At 43.4% G+C, this 21,250-nt stretch overlaps 1 long non-coding RNA gene across 1 annotated transcript in view; it reads right to left on the bottom strand.

Moving 5' to 3' along the window:
• LOC144672171 (uncharacterized) overlaps positions 1–21,250 on the bottom strand; it is a 312,256-nt gene that overhangs the window by 142,855 nt on the left and 148,151 nt on the right. The window lies entirely within an intron of this gene.

A 21,250-nucleotide genomic window follows, 5' to 3' on the forward strand; every position in this document is an offset into this window, starting at 1 on the left:
TAATGGAAGAATAATTTATTTTATTTACTTACATATAGACGTTTGCAATGAAATTAAAATCCTGTCAGTATCTGGAATTTCAGGATCAGCAGAAAAGGTCGACAGAAACTGAAGAACGTGCCTAAGATTTGTTCAGTGTTTCTTTCACATTTGAATGACACGAATACAGTGGAATATCCTCAACAATCCTGAAAACAACGTATTTCACATTTCACAAAAGGATACAGTGTTTTATAAATTCTGGCGGTTGTTGTTTAGTTCATTTATGGGCGTCTCCATGGCTCCGCTTTGTTCCCACGAGGCTGGGGGTTATTTGGCAAATCCTGCCTCCTCCATAATTCATCAGAGAGAAAATCTGCAGATTCTTATCTGTGACCCGTCTTCTTTATGATTTATTTTCCATTGCAGCAAACTCCAGGAAGGCGTAGAGAGGTCCGCCCTGAGACTGGGATATGTATTCACATTCAAAAATTGTTAAAGGTGAGGTCAGGTTATCTGTGTAACAGAGCTTGATCGAATCATAGAATGATTCAGCACAGAAGGAAGCCATTCGGCCCATGGTATCTGTGCTAGCTCTTTGAAAATGTAACCCAATTCGTCCCAGTGAACTCATCTCCTTCTCCATATCTTTGCATTTTTTTCTACGACAAATATGCATGCCTTTTGAAATGTATTATTAGATCTGCTTTCATTGCTCCCTATTAGTTTTATTATTTTTTTTGCTAAATGTGCCGTTGCAAGAGATGCCTGAATTAATGTATTGGAATAGAGAAGCAGAATTCGGAAAGCAACTTAATAAAGAAATCACCAAGGTGTAATCAGAAAATTGGGGTGATGAACCTCAATTTTATTAGATTGCATTGATGTTAACTCGCCAATCCGATTACCATGTTTCGCTCTATGCCGTCTCTGCGGTTGGGGAGATCCCACAGAATTAATCGTATCCAGATAGAATAACACACACACAATTAAAAGGCTTGAGTTAATATCGCGCTTTTCAAGGTTTCATGAACCCCATTAGTTTTTCAGACACTTCTGGTAGCGCACCCGTGTTTTGTATTGTTGTTAACACGGCAGCTATATTGCGCAGAGTAAGATCCCAGGAAAAAAAAGCAATAAGGTTATGACCTAGAAAATGTGTTTTTAGATGTTGGTCGAGAGCTTAAATATCGCATATGTCACAGGAGAGAACCCAATCACCACCCCACCTCTACACGGAATAGGGAGGATGCATCTTTCACACGGACCGACGGGCAGAATGAGCCACGGTTTAACGCTGAATCTGAAAGCGGCACCTTAGTCAGTGCAGCGCTCCCTCGGGTCTGCATTGATAAGCCAGTCTACACTTATTGCTCAAATCTCTGGCGTGATGACTCGAACCCTCCGCTTCTGACACGGAGGGGCGTGTAGGTGGGTGAGGGAGGTGGGTGGGGACAGAGGTAGACAGCGGCCCACGGAGGTACGGACAATCACATTCACACCCAAACACATGCACACATACAAACACACACCAATACACACACACACACACACACACACACACACACATTCACCCATAAACACACAAACACACACACACACATACATACACACACACATACATACACACACACACACATACACACATACATACACTCACACACCCATCCATAGGCACACAAACACACACACACACAGAAACACACAAACACACACACGCACAGACAGAAACACACATACACATACACACACAAACACATACACATACACACACAAACACATACACAAACACGCACGCACACACACACACACACACACACACACAAAGGCACACTCTGCCCCAACTGATTCCATCTTTGTCACTCACAACATAAACGTATTTTACCATAACTGTAAAATGATATTGAGTTGGGATTGGCCTTATCTGTCATTCCATTGGCTAATATATGAAAGCAAAACAGTTGGGTGGGGGTGAGAGGAAGGGGGGAGGCAAGAGAGGGCGGAATTGCCTCATTGTAGAGATAAACTAAATAAAAGGAGAACGTTGAAAGGGAAAGAGCTGGAAATTCGCAGAAAAGCCTGACTGGTAAATACTATCCTGGACATTAACTTATCATTTATATTATCAGATCGGGAGAAGGATGAGGAATATGTTCCGATTCCATTTAGAGGGACGAGTGGGATTTGAGTAAAAATCAGACGCTACAGACTGACACAAGCTCTCTGTTAACTACGTGAAAAATTCAGTAATGGGAACCCATTAAAATTACCCCAAAAATAAAGTCTCATAAAGTAATATAATTTCAATTACCTCACCTGAACTGCACCTTGATATGCACAATTCCTGATACAATCTGCTCAATAGCGAGACTGGAACAAAGTGAATGAATTGTGTGTGTTTGTATTGAAAACTACATTAGAAGAGCGAGTGAGCTGTTGCAGTGTTGCCTGTGTATGGGTAACAGGCATTGTATTCATTGTGAGCCGCAGGTGAAGTGAGGGAATCATTTGTGAATAATATTGGGAACCTGTAAATTTTAGCCTAAACCGGGATTGAAGATAAACAGTGACCAGATACCACATCGATGAGGGCGATGTAAATGAGATACATTGTAAACCAGCCTCTTCTCTCTTCGGTTGAATCTATTTTTGGAGCAAGCCGCCTTGTCTCTGCAGTTTAACATTGATACCCAGCGTTTCACCTCTGAAGGCAGCTCGGTACGTGAAGTTTGCATAACGTAAAATAACAGGAAAACCACTACGACCTTCTGGCTCGCACAACTTTCCATCTCAACTGTAAAGTGGTCAGAATCTGGGCCAGCGATTTCCGCCCTCGATGTGCTTTTCACGCTCTCCGAATGGGCTGTGATCGAGGCGTCTTTCTGAAGCTCGCTGTCACAGCCTCTTTGCTGCCCGGCCTCGCTCTCTGCTGCAAGGTTTACTGGCCCACTTCTTTGTTTTTTAAGGTCAAGCATTTCTGCAAAACAGTTCAGACACTCAGTGAGGAACAACACTGTCTGCTCATTTCAGAACCCATTCTGACAGTGTTTCATTCTATCACGTCAGTCACATTAAGATGAATGTATCTCCCTCTTCTCACCCAGCTTCCGTCCCTCAGCATTCTCCTGAAGATTCCTTGACATGGGTTCCTGTGGAGTCTTGCAGAGAACTTGCAGCACTGATTTGCTGCTTTAACTTTATAATTGGCTCAAGTTTCCCATGAGGGCTTCCCATAAAAGAATGATTTCAGCCCGCAGATGTTTCTAAATGTTTTGTCTCGATTGGGATGCAGCACTTTGCTACCCTTTGCGATGAGCATCGCGATAATCCGGGTTCTCATATTCATCCTAATTGGGATTCTGATTCATTAATCCGGCTGCTGGGATCGATAGTAATGATTAACAGGGGCATATGAATGATTGTTTGTTTAATGCGCGTTACTTTTAAATACTCAGTGCAGCTCCTTGTTTCAGGAAGCAGAGTGAAGAGCTCCCACGAAGCTAGGGCGCAATGGATCCATTTTGTAAATTTCCTAACTAACAGTCTCACTGTATTTAATTCGGTGTCAAAACCAGTTCACCCTAACACCCAGTCCTTTGGTGTAGATTTTAAAAATAATTCCTCCTTCTTTTAAGATTAATTTTAGACCAGTCAGCAATTCCCATCTGAACATTTAGTTCAATTGTCCAAATGTTAAACTATACTGAGAAATAGGAGCAGGAGTAGAACATTTGTGCCCCCCGAGCCTGTGCCATCATTCAATAAGAACATGGCTAAACTGATTGTGGCCTTGACTTCACTTTCCTGTCTGCTCACCATAATCTTTGGCTACCTTGTCAATCAAAAATCTGTCTAACTCAGACTTCAGCATGATCACTGACCCAGCTTCAACTGCTCTCTGGGCAGGACAATACAAAAATCAATCTGAGAGTAGAAACATCTCCTCATCTGAGTGGGAAATGGGAAGCCCTCATTCTGAAGCTGTGAACACTAGTTTCAGATTCCTCACGAGGGCAAACAGCCTCTCAACATCGACCTTGTCAAAGCTCCCTCAGAATCGTATATGTTTCAGTAAGGTTATCTCTCATTCTTAGAATTAAACCAGCAATGCTTGTTTGATATTTTTTCTCTGCATTTAGCTCAGATTGCAAGGGATATGTCTCTCTGTTAACAGAGGGAATTAGGAGTCTGTAATCATCATCTTAATTTGAATCCGGTCCCCATAATCGATCTAACTGGAAACCGCACTGACATCTAATAATAGAAGGGTCAGTTAAGTATTAAGGAGCAATTCCTTCGACAGACACTGATCCACAGTGTTATCCCTGCCGCTTCTGTTTGTTTGAGGAAACCACATTTTGCAGAGTTATACAAGGTTTAGGTACGCAGTTATATCTCTGTTAATGTCCGTGTTCATGTTGTGATATCACCGATGGCCATATACGTGACGGATAATAATAATAATGATAATAATAATGAGAACAATAATAATGACAAATCTACAGTAGGTGATAAATCGATTCTATATTGGAAAATACAACTGAGGGGTCATTCATTGGTGACAAGTGGATGTTACATCATTAACATAAAAGTGAAACACCGTCTAGTGGAAGTGTTGACACCTCCAGGTCTTCTAAATTACATTTCCACACCTATGCCAATGAGTGTCAAAACACACGAGCACGGCACAAGATCGAGGAAATGATGTTGAAATTACCACTGGACAATGTCTCTTATTGAATTCCACAGTGGAAATGTTCTTCAACGCGTCATCTCCTGCTTCATCCAATGACTGTTCATCCCCGTCAGGACGTCGGATCTGCAGGAAACGCCAGGCGAGCATAAAGAGTCTATGAGGGAAATTAGAAACTATTATCATCATATAAACATCAGGAACAGTGTTGGGTCATTTGGCCCTGGACCTTGATACCCCATTTAGTTTGATCATGGTTGGTCTCTATCTCCAAATATTTTGCAATGCTTTAGGATTGAAAGTAAATATTAAAATCTAACTGGTATCCCCACCTCCCCTCTGTGTGTGCTGCTGCTCTCTGATGTCACCTCTGAACGGCTGCTCCAAATGTTAAGGTTTTGTCCCCTAGAATTCACGCATGCAACGGCTCCTCTCGTTTTATCCAATCATTTCTTTATTCGTTCATGGGATGTGGGCGTCGCTGGCTAGGAGAGTACTGAGTGCCCATCCCTAATTGCAGTTAAGGGTCAACCACAGTGCTGTGGGTCTGGAGTCACTTGTCAGCCAGACCAGGTGAGGGCGGCAGATCTCCTCCCCTATGGGGCATTAGTGCATCAGATGGGTTTTTACGACAATATAATAAAATCATACTGCGGATGCTGGGAATCTGAAAGAAACACAGAAAATGCTGGAAAAACTCAGCAGGTCTAACAGCATCTGTGGAGAGAAAAAAACAGAATTAACATTTCGAGTCCATATGAACCTACTTCAGAGGGTTTTATGACAATCAGCTATGGTTTCGAGATTTTTTAATTCCAAATTATGATTGAATTTAAACTGAACCATTTGCTGCGCTGGAATTGGAACCCGGATATCCGGGTAATTACACTGGAATAGTAGCCCAGTGACAATACCACTCTGCCACCACATCCCCCATAGATAATTTAAGCAGCTTAATCATTACAATTAGAACATGATTTATTCTTCAGTATAAACAACAAATATGTGCCAACTGTTCTCATAATTCAACCATTTTAACCCTGCTATCGTTCGATTGAAACAACATTAGATATCATTACTGATATTTAAAGTCCAGATATATATTTCCAGTAGTTTCCAGTTCTAGTAATATGGTAAATGGTGCCCTTTTGACTATGAGAAGTTTAGTGGACTTTCGGGACCATAACTATACCGCATAAATGTTGTTTTATAAAATCAGCGACAGGAAACTGCAAAATAAAAGTCTCCATGTAGTTACCTGATGATTTCGTTCATGTGACCCAGAATCCGTGAATGTCTTATCCGAGTTCTCGTTGCCTGATATATAAAAAAGGGCATAAATGTCTGCACATTTTACCCTGATCGGATTAATTAACGTGTCAAAAAGAGGCAAAGGTTGCATCGACTCACATGCAGTGGTGTCGAGGCCAAAAATGTACAACCCTTCCTACCTGAGTGTCGCTTTATGCAGGTCCATCCAGCGACGACAGTCAAGGTCAATAGAAGGAGAATGATCCCCAACGAACTTCCGTAAAACAACAGGAGACAAGTTGATTTTCGCGGCTCTGAAGAAGTGGTTGGGGTAGGGGTAGAGGGGGTGAGGGGGTGGGGAGTGGGTGGGGTGGGAGAAACAATATTGAAAAATCCCTTAGCCATGCCACCTGTCACTTGCCAAAATTTCAAGGATACACACCAACGCCCACTCAAAATAGAGAGGGATGGGGACTCAGAGTCAGTTTTACCAGTAGAATCAACAACCCGAGTGAAATTTTAAAAAATGAAAATGAAAAGGGATAGATAGATTGGTGGCGAGACAGAGCGAGACTGGAAGAGACAAGGACTAAGAGGTACATTCAAGAAAACACAATACGATTAGAAAACAACGTGACCATGGCGAGATTCTGCAGGACATCTTGTAGATGGTAGATATTACTGCATCTGTGCCCATGCAGAGGGTGAGCATTTATAAGGTGCCAATCAAGCGGCTTACTTTGTTTCTGATAGTGTTGTTGTTGTCTTGTGGTTTAGTGTCCACTGGAGAACATTATCCTTCGCCAAAGGAATCAACAATCGGCTCCACTACTTGGACCTATCCCCATACTATTGTATCAATCTGAATCTAATGCAAAGTCCGCTTTGTCTCCTGGAATGTCGAGCTTTCAACTCTTCTACCAATTATGTACCCCAATTGGGATTTCAGGCGAAAGCGTGTTTTCTTCTTTTGTTCAGGGTGGATAGTATGTGGAACAAAAATAGAAAATACTTGAAAAACTCAGCGGGCCTGATAGCATCTGTGGAGAGAGAAACGGAGTTAACGTTTCGAGTCTGCGTGACCCTTCTCCAAGCCTTTTTGCCCTGTTTTTGCTTCAGATTTCCAGCATCCACCGTATTTTGCTTTTATCGTTAGAATGTGGAAATGGCTACAACGGAAAGTATCATTGCATAGAAACTGATTAAACACACGAGGGAAAAAAGGGATATGAGGGTAAGAGCACATGCTGATGGCATTGTAATGAATGCGTTTGGGAGGATAGAAGCAAAATACAGATCAAGTTTCAAACTGGAAATTGAATTTCAATTTTCCAATTTTAAACAGTAAAATTTCAGATTGATTCCTTATCTCCCACCATATACCTCTGGCATAGTTAAACAGATCGGCTTCAACTTTCAGGGAGCTAAACACTGAAACATTGAGAGATACGGACGAGGTAATTGACCCGGTAATTAGCCACAGGTCCTTTCATTTGTTAGACGAGCTTTAGGATACTAGAGCAGGGAGACTATGTTGGAACTGTATAAAACATGAGTTAGGCTGCAGTGTGAGTGCTGTGTGCAGTTCTGGTCACCTCATTACAGAAAGGGTGTGATTGCATTAGAGAGGGTACAGAACAAATTCACAAGGATGTTACCAGGACTGGAAAATAGCAGCTATGAGGAAAGATTGGATAAGGTGGGACTGTTCTCCTTGGAGCAGAGGAGGCTGAGGGGAGATTGGGTTGAGGTGTACAAAATTGTGTGGAGTCTGGATAGAGGGGATGGGAATGGCTTTTTTACTTTAGCAGAGAGGTCAGTGTTCAGGTTGTAGTGATTTGTAGAAAGATTAGAGGGGAGATGAGGGAAGCTTTTTCTCACCTAGAGGGTTGCAGTGGTCTGAGACTCACTGCCTGAAAGGGCAGGAGAGGCAGAAGCCCTCAAATCATTTAACAGGCAATTGGATGTGTATCTGTAGCGGTGTGACCTGCAGGGCTACGGACCAAATGCTGGAAAGTGGGATTGGGCTGGGTGGCTCGTTTCGACATGAGGCAGACACCATGGCCTCTTCCTGTGCCGCAGAATTTCTACGATTCAGTGCCTGTGTCCATACACACGGAAAGGGAGCGACTATTAAAATAAAACATGCGGTATTGCGAACAATCAAGTCTCACATCAGCAATTAAATATACCAGTAAAGGGACATTGTCAATAGTTACCTCTTTGATATGAGAACCTTTCACTGATGAGACTTTGAGTGGAGGTGATTTGAACAGAGCAAGTGCAGAACCCGCCCCCGCTGCACGTTCCTGGCGGGACTCTGATGAGGCTTCTTATATTGTGCGCCCCGTCGGAGTCGATTGTTCCAGAATCCGTCCATCCCTCGGTCTCCCACGTGGAAAAATTCCAGCGGACGGGAAGGGTAACAGAGGCCGCCTTGTTCACCAAACACATCAATGGGACAGTCTCCAACCCAACAGCTTCATCCAGCGGCTGAGCCAAGAGGAATATTGTCGGCGGACCTGGCGAGCTTGGGAGGTAAGTGCAATTATTATTCACCGTGAATTCCTGGTTATTGGTTGTTTGGGGGAGAGGGTGCGGAGTGGTATTGTCACTGGGCTGGGGTAATCTAGAGAGTGAGTAATGCTCTGGGGACCCGGTTTCTAATCGCACCTCCGGCAGAGGGAGGAATTGGAACTGAAGAAGAATCTGGAATTAAAAGTCTAATGATGACCAGGAATCGATTGTCATCAACAAGAAAATAAACCCCTTCTGGTTCACTAATGCCCTTTAGAGAAGGCAATCTGCCGCCGTAACCCGGTCTGACCCCACATCTTACTCCAGATCAACATTTTCTCTTAAATGCTACCTGAATATGGGTAATTCGGGATGGGTAATAAATGCTTTGCCGAGCCAGAGACACCCAGATCCCGTGGACGAAGGAAAAAACAATGATAAAGCGAGCAAACAATCTCATTTCTCTTTTTGTTTTTACCTGTGGTGAACAATTTGGAGCCGGTCCCGAAGACCAGGAACATTCCATGGGTTTTCCGGGCTGCGCAGTAATAAACACCCGAGTCATTTCTCTGGACCTCCTCGATCACCAGGGTGTAAATGGTCGATTTGTCGTTGATTTCTCCTGAAAACCTTCCCTCTGCAGGGATGTGCTTTCTCACCATGTGGAGGAACAGCAGGTGCTCTCGGTGCCGCTGTTTATACCAGTAAACAGCTTCACTTGATAACCAGCCTGTGTGGCAATGCACCTTGAAGCTACTGCCCACCGAGACGGTCTGAGCGGCCGGAGTTTGCGGGAACGCGGACTGAGAGGCGGTCACTGAGGGAACAGGACACAGCACAAGAAAACCTGTTATGTCAGATAAACATAAAACCTGTTTCATACCAATTCTGTCAGGAAGGATCGCCAGTTCCTGACCTGTAGCCGGGATGAAGCGCTGAGGGTTAAAATTGAGATCAGATTTGGAGGGAGGGAGGAAGGAACAAAGAAATAAAGAAATGAAGAAAGAAAGAGAGAGAAAAGAAGGAAAGGCATAGAAAAGAGATAAAGGCGCTTCACATGAATTTTTTTTTCAAGGGCGGTCACTCTTGCATTCTCGGAAATGCGGCGAAAAGTTAACGCACAGCAAGATCCCACAAATAGCGCCGCGGTAATAATCAGACAGTCTGTTGGGTGGAGGGATTACTCTCGGCCCGGGGCGCAGTCAGGGCTGTCCTGTCCTCTGCACAGTTGCAGCCATGAGATGTGGGACATTTCGGTTTTTCTCGAATTGTGACCTTTTGATCATTCAGTCCCTCAACAGAGGAGGAATATTTCGGAAAGCGGCAGCGTCGCCTCCTCACCCACCTGAGTTACCTCAGTGAGCTTCGCCTGGCATCCCCCGTGCATCAGGAGTTGTGAAATCTAACCTGGGAAGAGGTGCAGCAGGGCGCAGAGAGTGAAGACGCCCATTGTCGGCGGCCGAGGCTGTGGCTGAAGTTGTGGGTTCGACACTTATTCTTCTGGGGGGTCGGGATCCTCAATCCAGACGGACAACCGGGTGAAACAGTGAATTGCGGAGCCGCGGAAATTAGGCGCTGCCTTTTAAACACAGGCGGATCAAAAATGCAGCAGGAGTTAAGCGGTGACTCTGAGCTTCCTCGATACTCGCTCAGCTCCGACACACAGGTCCTGCCTGCAAAGAGCAATAGGTCACAATTCGCTTTTCAACTTGTATTTGAGGCGGGGTTTGCGATCCAAAATTATACGATGAATTTGCACAACGCTCGTCGCTTTATCATTTGCGCCGCTCGGATGGCGTTGGGGGGTGGGGTGGGTGGAGAGAAGGGATCCGATTCCCAGTGTCGCTTTAACCCAGAAATTCAGCCATTTACCCCATTGACTTGATGCCGGCGCCAATGCGCCAGGTTTAGCGAGTCACGTCTCTTCCAGGGTGACCTTTCTTGACATCTTCAGATAGAGCGGGGAAAGTCTTGGATAGAGTAAATGAGGAGAAACACTATCCACTGGCAAAGAGGGTCGCTAACCAGGGAGACGCAAATTGAAGTTAATTGGCCAAAGAACCAGAGGGGGAGAGAGGAGATTATTTATTACAAAGCGACTTGTTGTGACCTGGAAGACGCTGCCTGAAAGGGCGAAGGAAGCAGAATCAATAGGAACTTTCAAAAGGGCATTGGATAAATATTTGAAGGAGTAAAATGTGCCAGATTATGAAGGAAATAGCAGGGGGTGTGCGGAATAATGGGATAGCTCTTTCAAACAGCAGGTAAGAATGTTAGTGTAAGCGGGGCAATTTGACTTCACTCTCGCTCCACGTTCCGCGTCCTGGTGTTTATAAAAGCATTTTTCACATTTATGCAGTAAATCAGTAAGATATAATTCAAATGATATCTACAATGCGCCTGCTCCTGAGTTGCCATCATAGTAAAACAGATTTGAGAACCAATGATAGATTTGTGATAACAGCCTTTTGATGTTTCAGGGCAACTGTGCTCGGGGTGTCTTTTAGGCTAATTTACAAAGACATTTACAGAGCGAATCTGTGTGGGTGAGAAGTGGAATTAAGCACTAATAGGGCAGTTCAGACACTGGCTGGAGATTTGGGCCACATCAATCTGAAAGCTGCACTGATCTTGGCTCCCGAGCCTTCACTGTTTGTGACCTGGGAGTGAAAAATGTTAAGTTTACCCTTGAAATAAGATTATTTTTCATTCCATCTTCCCTGCCGATAATACATTTCAGTGGATTTTGCCGACTAGAATCATAGAATCGTAACCACTTTCAGCACAGAAGGAGGCAATTCGGTCCTTCACGCCTGTGCCGACTCATTGAATGTGCACTTTAGTCCCACACCCCAGTTAACGTCCGGTGACCCTCTGAAACAGACATCTTGTGGCTCACCTCTGAATAAATGTTAGAATCTATATTGATTATAGCAGAACCCACTGGCTGTGACTGAGAGTGATTTGCTGGCCACATTCATATTTTACTTACGTTCAAATAACTCATTCCTCACATTAGAATATCAGATTAATTTGGGAGTAAAATTGAGACGCCATTTCTATGAGATGATGTGAGATATTTCCATGACACATTTCCTTTACGAAATACTAAGAAGCTGAACTGGAAACATTTGGTGTAATGATTGCTGGAGAGCTGCGTTGGTTGTTGAACACTGGTCTTATAGAGAATTCCTTGATTTTCCTGTTCCTAACGGATACAAACATCCCCGTATTAACATCAGCTGACTCTGCTGTGAAAGTGCATTCTCCCACAGGTGCGATCAAAAGACTTTGAGGAGAGTTGTTACAAGATGCAGTTGGGAAAGGCCATTCTGCTACACTTCATCCATCCGCAAAAGGTCTGTCCTTCCCAGCCATTAGGACAATGACGGTTTGTTAAATCATTTCAGAGAGTTTCACAGCCGCAACCACTACCCGCCCATCCCCTCCAAACATCACCAACTCACCTCCACCAACCTCCTCCCTAAAAAACACAGACGAAGCGCACCCCAATTCTCTCTACCCAGGAAGTCATTCTCGATGCTGATACCTCTTTGTGTGGTCACTCTTTCATGAGGCCATTCAGCCCCACAAGCCTGTTCCAGCATTGACTTAGATCATGCGTGAGCAGTTTCTTAACTTTACCCGTCTTCTTTCATTCCATATCTCTTTCGCCGCTTACCGTAAAAATAATACTTTGAGCCACACCCTCAGTTGCCTTTTGCAGAGACATAATCGCAGTTTTCCACTCCCCTTTGTGTGAAGAAGTGTTTTCCGCCATCACCCCTGAACGGACTGGCTCTGGCTTTAATGTTCTGCCCCTTTGATTTGGACTCCCCCCACCCCTACATCCGCCCCGACCCCCATTCCCCACACACAAGAGGAAATAGCTTCACTCAATCGACATTATTGAGACTTAATCATCTGAAACACCTCGATTCGAGCCGCCCTTAACCTTCTACACTGGAAGGAATGGAAGGTTTGCCTATGAAATCTTTTACCCAAGTATCGTCTTGGTGCACTTTGATCCGCTTCATGTAACCCTATAACACAATCTAAATTTACAGTAACACGTGCAATGCAACGAAGAGTGCATATAAATCCCTAGGCGAAATATTGGGCATTTTCTGGGGGATGGATCCTGAAAGTATTTTACCGGGAACTTTATTTGTTGCATTGATCAACACAAACACAGGGTGCATCATTATCATTGAAGAATAATACGTTTTATTTGCATGGGGACATTTGTAACGAAACAGCACCTGTAAGTAACAGGAGGTACAAGATCAGCAGAAAAGTTTCATACAACCCAGGAAATTCTCTGGTATTTGCTCAATGTTTCCTTCACACTTGAATTACATGAATAGAGAAGATTATCCTTAACGGTACGCAAAACATATTGTATAAAATTAAATAAAAAGAACCCGTCGTTGTAACTCTGGGCAGTGCACAGGGATAGTTTAGCTGTTTGACGGGAGTCCCCTTGGCCCCATATTCATTTCCACCAGGCTGTGGGTTCATTCAGCAAATCCTGTCTCCTTCTTAATTCATGAGTAAGAAATCACCCAGATTCTCATCTGCCACCAGCCTTCTTTTATGACCTCTTTTTCCAATGCAGTCAAGCCCAGGGAGACGTGGATATGTCCACCCTGAGACTGGAAAATATATTGAACATTGTCATTCAGAAAATTGAAAATAGAAAAAAGGCAGGACAGGTTCTGAAACATGTCAGCATATATCATTGGATTGAGTGATGGTGTTGAACTGGGTTTTACCCAGTGCTAAATAGTGTACGGGACATTATTTGTAAAATGGTGCAGTTACTTACCATTCATTTTGGGATCTCTTGTCTTGTTCTTTCTGTAATCAGAAACTGTAATTAGAGATTTTAAACCACGAGAAGGGAATCAAATTGAGAAACAGTCCTGAAAATCGCCCCGAAAAATGTTAACCCTCACCTGATCTGCCGCTTTTGTGCGTGGAAATTAAAATGAGGGTCAAAAGTAGGACTAGGATCGCAGCCACCATTCTGACAAAGTTTAGTGTGGGAATGCACCATCCTGCAGAGACACAAGACTTAGAAACTGCTGCTCGGCCAAGTCATTATTTTCTGGGATTCTCTCATGTTAAACTTGACCATTGAAAAAGCCAGATCATTAAATTCAGGTATGAAATGAAAAAAAAAACCACACAGCCAGGAGGGAATGATAGCGACGAGTAGACGCACAGAATGAGATAAATCACACATTGTTTGCACATTGAGATGAATGGAATGACAGCGCTGTAAGGATAGCTCCGTAATTACAGTATTATCAGTATGAAAGCATCATAACAATGTCTATCTGAAAACTGAATTATAGAATCGCAGAATGACACAGCACAAGAGGAGGCATACGGGCGTAGGGACAGGGGAATTAATAGCGTGAGCAGGCCTTTCGGCCCGTCAAGCCTGCTGCTCCATTCACACAGATCATGGTTGATCGACGATTTCTGACGCCAATTTCCCATTATCGCCAGATATCTTGATGTCATTAGCATCCAGAAATCTATTGACACCTTTCCTGATGACGCTCAGTAACTGAGCCTTCACAGCGCTTTGTGATAGAGAATTCTAAAACTTCACCACCGTCTGAATGAAGACATTGCTCCTCATCTCAGTTTTGCATGGCACGCTCCTTATTCTGACGGCAGGCTCCCGACATCTAGACCCACCAGGCAGCAGAAAACATATTTTATCCTCATCTACCCAGCATAACCCTGTAAAAAAATTGTAACTTTCATTTATATCACCTCTCATTATTTCAAACTCAAGAGAAGGCAGAACCAGTTTCCTCAATCTCTCCTCACCAGACAATCCCGGCATCCCAGGTATTAGTCTGGTGAACCTCTGTTGCACTCCCTCCATGGCAAATGCATGATTACGTAGATAAGGAGACTAAAACTATACAAAACACTTCAGTTGCGGTCTCACCAAGGCTCTATGCAATTGCACCAAGACATCTTTACTCTTGTACTCAAATACCCTTGCGAGAAAGGCCACAATACTATTTACCTCCCTAGTTGCTTGCTGCAAAATGTTGAAGCTGCATGGTATCTTTCCGTGACACGTGAAGGACACTCTGGCCCCTTTTGACATGAACATTTCCCAACGTCCCACCATTTAAGAAATACTAGCCATTCTGTTTTTTGTTCGAGCACAGTGGATAACTGCACACTTGGTGACATTATATTCCATCTACCATTTCCTTGTGAATTCACTCCGTCTGCCTAAACCCCTTTGTAGCCTCGTTGCATCCTTTTCACAGATTACATTCCCACCTAGAGTTGTGTCCTCAACACATTTGGAAATATTACAATTCGTCCCCACATCCATAGATTCGGAATAGCTGTGGCCCAATCACTGGGGCTGCTCATTGTTTATCAAGAATACAAAATCGCCACATCTCCGGCTTTGGATTCTGCCAGTGGAAACAGATTCCTCCTTAGTTCCTCTATCGAAACCATTCATGCTTTTGACATTTTGTGCTCAGTTCACCCTATATTTATAATCCTCAATTAACCTTCTCTGCTCTTAGAGAAACAATGCCAGATTCTCCATTCTCTCCACTTTAACTGAATTTCTGATCCTTGGTCCCATTCTGGTAAATCTCTTCCGCAGCCTCTCAAAGGCATGTATATCCTTCCTAAAGTACTGTTTCCAGAATTGGAAAAAAAAATACTCCAGCAGCGGTCTGACCAGGTATTAATGAAATATAACTTCCTCCAGCATTTGATCCCTCTATTAATGAAACAAGGTCTCCATATGTATTTTGGCGGCCAATTCAACTTCCCCTGCCTCCTTCATTCATCACCTGCTTCATGAGAGTTTCGAATAATCCAAATTCATTGAAGTTTCATAACCCGATGTTAATGTTAATCCGGCTGCTGATATCACCAAGTGTAATTAAAATTAAACTCAATTTTACCAGCCAACTATGGAGTGATAAGGGAGGTCCCCGGAAATGAAGAAGGAGACGGTCGGGTTGAGAGAGCGAGGTGGTGGTGGTGGGATTGAACGAAAGTCACATCCCTGCGGGGATACATTCATTCTCCCAAGAATTACATCTCTTCACTGCTTTCTTCCCATAAACTAATTCTGTGTCGACCTAATCTTAATTTCATTGCAATATCCACTGTCTGAAAGGACGGATGAAGCAGATTCGAAAATAACGTTCATCAGGGAAATCGGATTGTTTTGGGGATTATGAAGGAACAACGGTAAAGGTTTATTGGGAATGGGTGAGACTAATTGAATAGCAGAATGGCTCCTTTCTGTGCTGTGTCAATCTATGATTCTGAGAATTCACATATAAACATCAGGCAAGCCGAGAAACAGTGGTAACTTATTTCAACAAAATGAATCCATGTTTTCTTATATGATAGACACAGACAGACACCCACTCACATGCACACACACACGCGCACACACACAGACAAACACACAGTCAGACGTATACACCCGTCCATTTATCATGTAGAGATGTTTAATTCACAGAGTGAAGTTTCTTAGACTCATGAGAATTGCGCCAAAAATGAAATGAAGCCTCAATTAAACAGGTCACCAACCCACCTGTCCGTGTCTCTACTACTTTGGGGAACGACACGCTCTTTGTCCAATATTTGCCTAGAAACCCCAGTTGAACAATACAGGTACAAACACCGCCTCTTCTCCAGGTTTCCCTCGACACCATGACGTGACTTCTGATACTGTATGTCCCGTCCGCGTCCATTGTACCTGGACCTCTCGGTCCCTCGGTGACCAGGCCGGAAATATTCCAGAAAATAGCAATATGGTTGGAAGAAACCCCACTGACCAAACACACTAAGGGGACGGTTTCACTCAAATGCAGCTCACCCGGCGAGACAAACACCAGCACAGCCGTCTTGTTGATGGAACTGTCTGGACAGATTTTGGGACACAGTTAACGATTAATTTGCACCAAATGATATTGCTTTGCATGATCTGAATTCATTTCCCTTACTCTCTTACCTCCAACCAGTAGTGTGGGCCCATTCAGGAGCGTTGCATATCTAGCCGTATGAGCACAGTAATAGGATCCCGAGTCATTCACCTGGACATTGCGAATTTCCAGAATCAACACATTTTCACTGTTGCCTCTTTTGGAAATAAACCTACAATCGGCCCCTTGGCAGGAATGGTTGTCGATTAGTTTCGGGGTTTCACCCACACATTGTTTGTACCAGAAATAGCTAGACACCAAACCCACTTCGTAAGTGTAGTGACAGCTAATTCCACCGTCTCTCCGACTTCAACTGTCATTATGAAGGGGACCTGAGACTCAGAGGGCTGGGATTCTGTAACTAGAGAGATTATTGTTACATTCTCTGGTTACAGAGAAACAGAAGGTAGTCGATTTGAAAGTCTTCACCTGTAATTTAACAACAGTCACATTGTTGTCTTTAATTATTCTTGGATAGATTTATTCACTAATTTGCTGGCGGAGCCAGAAATTAAACACCCATGATCAGGTCAAACACCGTCATCTGTTCACTGGGTCACTGTTACAGTTTAGTAAACACTGATTCTGGCTGATTCCAATTTAAAATTCACACCCGTCTCTAACTCACCAGAAACCCGCAGCACTTGGAAAATGAGCATCAGAGATAAAGATGTGTTGGGCATCTTGACGCGCTGAGTTCTCCCTATTCGGGCCATTACGAGTCTGTTCCTGCAGGCGGAGTGACCACAGACTGACCTTAGCTCACTCCAAGTTATTTGCTGCACTGTCAAATGAGGTGGTAACGATGACAAATCAGCCATATTAGCGAGCGATGTGCTAATAGGTCTCATGCTTCATGAATTTTGCATATTTGTGATTCGGTCCTGTTCTCAGCGATAACACACCTGCAAATACCAGAATGTATAAAGTTATGGAGTCGTTTATGGCAAAGGAGGCCGGCATTCGGGCTATCAATAAACAGTTTTACTAATGCCTCGTTCAGAAAGGGATGCAGAAAACAAAACGTGTGAATGCCTGCATTTGTCATTGTGCTGAATAAAAATATTTTCCGTTAACGTTTAAGACTCTTTAAGTCCTACCAGAGGTGTGAGCGTCCCTGGCAATGTTTACCTATCCTGAGTTGCCTCTTGAGAAGGTGGTGATGAGACGCCTTCTTGAAGCGTTGCATTTCAAGCCGGGCAGGCACATTCGTGTAGGCTTTTATGTTAGGTGTTCCAGGTTTTCGATCCAGTGACAGTGATGGAAAGGCCGATAGATTACCAAGTCAGTGTGGTGTGTGGCTTGGAAAGGAATTACAGCTGGTGGTGTTGCCAAGAATCTGCTGTCCTTTTCTTTCTAGGTTGTATAGGTCGAGGGCTTGTACGGTGAAATCCAGGAAGACAGAATATAATGTAATATTACTCAGTGCAATCTATTCTGTGAAGAGGTTTTTCAAGATCCTGTTGCAACCTGCTTCACACAGAGATTGGGAATTATGGGATGAATGGCGTGCGGTTGTTTTGAATTTTAATTACTAGTCTCATGTCCGCCATAACAGTTCACTGTAAATTTCACTGCATAGTGATGACTTTTTTTAGCAATACATGTTCAGCCCTTTGGATGTTATAGTTTGTAGATTTACATAGAAATTACAGAAGAGGAACTGGCCCAACTGGCTTTGTGCTGGACTGTTTGCTCCACATGAGCCTCCACTCACCCCCTCTTCATCTCAGCCACATAACATATGCTTCTATTCGTTTCTCCCTCATGAGTTTATCCAGCTTCCCCCTGAAATGCACCTCTGCTTTTCAGCCCCAATACTCTCTATGATAGCCAGTCCCACGTTCTCCCCACTCTTTGGCTAACGAATTATCTTCTGAATTCCGTATTGGTGTTGTTAGTGAATATCTCCTAATGGTGAAACTTAATTCTACCGTCCCCATAAATGAAAACACTTTCTTTACGTCTACCGTCTGCAACAATGTCAGAACTTTTAAGAGCTGAATCAGTTCCCCCCTCGCCTCCTCCTTTCCAGAGAGAATCCCAGGTTGTTCCGACTATCTTGATCGTTATAACCTCTCACCTCTGGCATGATCATTAAAAATCCTGTTTGCACATTCTAGAGTTCCAAAGATTCACGAACCTCTGAGACAGAAAATGATCCGCGTCATCTCTGTTTTAAATGTCTGCAATCTGTTATTTTCCTCCTTTAACCGCTGCAGCCCATGTGGTGTGGTCACACCAACACTGCTCTTAGGAAGGGAATTCCAGGCTTATGACCCAGCGACAGTGAAGAATCGACGGTATAATTTCAAGTCAGGATGGTGTGTGACTTGGAGTGGAACTTGCAGGTGTTGGTGTTCCTATATATCTGCTGCTCTTGTTTTTCTGGGCAGTGGCAGCCTTGGCGAGTTGTTGCAGTGCTGCCTGAGTAGATAGTGTGAACACTGTAATGCTTCTAAGCCCGATCGTGGGTGGCACATCATTTGGGAATAAAAACTGGGCATCAGTTAATCCTTTTCAAACACCGACCAATACGGATAAGCAAGGCTCTCTGTCACGTGGAAGAGACACTCTCAATGAGGTTAATGTGCGTCTCTCTCTTCAGTTGTGTTTCTCTTGAAGAGACCCGACCCTTTTGCAATGTCCTGTGTTCGTGTGCTGTAAACATCCTATGATTCTATGAATCGGCCCTCTGACAAACTCTCTTGTAGCTGCGGTTTGACATTGAGTTTCGCTGCTGGAACTTTGCAGACAGTTCTACAGATGAGCGCCTGAATTGTGAAGCGAGGGAAACCACAGGGGCCTCTGGCTGGGGTATTATTTTACAAGTTATGCGCAAGTTTTTCAGAATATGGGCCAGTGATTTCCGCCACTCGATGCACTTTTCACACTCTGAACGCAATGGTGTATGAGAGAGGCGCCTCTGGCTGGTTCACAGCAACTGCCGCGGATATAGTCAGTGAGCCTCTGCTGTTAACCTCGCTATCCTTCTGCCTGAAGCCCTCTGGCTCGCTTAGTCTTCACTTAAAGCCAAGAATGTCTGCATAAGCATTTCTGATATACAGTCTGCCACAATATTCTCACCTCAATTCAGCATTAATTCTGCTAGTAATTCATTATGTCAGGTCTTTCAGATTAAGGTTAATATTTCTCGCTCATGTCGCCCAAATCCCATGCCGCCCCTGAACATGACAATTCAGTTCGTTTGAACTTGCAAAGGGTTACACAAAAAGTGCAGCACATGAACAGGCCATTCGGCTAACTGGCCCAAGTTAGTATTTTTGCCCCACACGAGATCGCTTCTACCACCTCTTCTTCTCACCCCCATCAACATATCCTCCTGTTCCTTTCTTGCTCGTGTGTTTATCCAGCTACCCCCTTAAATGCACCTCCGCTATTCACCTCAACCACTCCCTGTGGGAGTGCGTTCCACATTCTCCCCATTCCGTCAATAAAGACGTTTCTCCTGACCATAGATAACGAGAAAACTCGGCACGGAGACAGATAGCGGTGCACAGGTAGCGCGAAAGAAACAGAAAGAATGGCTAGTTTGGGATACAGTAGATAGACAGTTCTAAACCTAACATATTTCAAAATGGTGTTAAATTGTCAAACAATATTTTGTCAAAGTGCAGCTCAGAATTTTAAGGTTTATTTATGGTGTGTGTGTGTATATGTGTGACTGAAAGTGTGTGTGTGTGTTTATTATTGTGACTGTGTGTGTGTGTGCGTCTGTTTATGTGTGTGGCTGTAAGTGTGTTTGTGTTGATGTGTGTCACTGACTCTGTATGTGTGTGTATCTGTTTTTGTACGTGTGTAACTTTGTGAGTGTGTGTGTGTGTGTGAAGCAGAGAGGCTGCGTCTTTGTATGTGTGTTCTTTCGTGAATATGCGCGTGTGTGACTGAGCTTGTGTGTGTGTTTGTGATCAGAGGCATGGCAAATTCCTCAGGCAGCTGCTTTGATTTGATTGGAGTGTTAGAAGTACTGTTTTTTTTACAGCTTACCTGTAAAACTTACCCTATGAGGTTTATTAGCAAACACCGAAGTTGAAACATTGCTTTAAGAGAGATAAAAAGCACAAACAAAACAGGTATGGGAAAGTTTATGTCGTCTTTTCTGCAGGTAAACGTTGCAAATTGAATGTTTTGTTTTAGTCTGAAAGTTGACTTTTTTATTCATCAAAATTGAAGGCAAAAGAAAACAAAAGTATTTAGGCAAAAGAAACAGTTTAAAATGGAGCATGGCTCTTTATTTATGGGATTTTTTAAAAAAAAAGCAATTTTGGGTTAAAAAGTGGCACAGCTGCGTGCAAATGTTTCTCTGCACTCTGAAAACCAGCAGCTAATGTAAACCTTTCTTCTATTAGGCGCTTTTTAAAAAAAATCACTACACCACTTATTGTCTTGCTAATGTAACTTCATAGCATGGACATTATTAAATATAAATATTCTAATTTTATAGATATACCCACTGAACTATAGACGAAATGGATTGTTTTTGTTTTTTGGCAATTGGTGGCGATCGTTTGAAACTCCATGTTAATACTGCTCGTTCAACAAGGAATCCAACAGATTTGAGAATTAAATCGCAGCATGCTGATAGTTTTGAATCATGTATTTGCCTTTCAAAGCCTTGACCATAAACATTCAGTTAATTTGTTACCTTCCGAGGAAAACTGTTGGAGACTTGTAAATGGTAACATTATCTCTAAACTGAGAGCAAACCTGCGTGTCTCTCATATAAAACCACAGTTTAAAGCCGACAAGCCTAGACATAACTGTTTCTGAAATTTGAATGAGTATAATA

Source organism: Cetorhinus maximus, chromosome 36, assembly GCF_964194155.1.
Source record: "Cetorhinus maximus chromosome 36, sCetMax3.hap1.1, whole genome shotgun sequence".
NCBI lineage: Eukaryota > Metazoa > Chordata > Chondrichthyes > Lamniformes > Cetorhinidae > Cetorhinus > Cetorhinus maximus.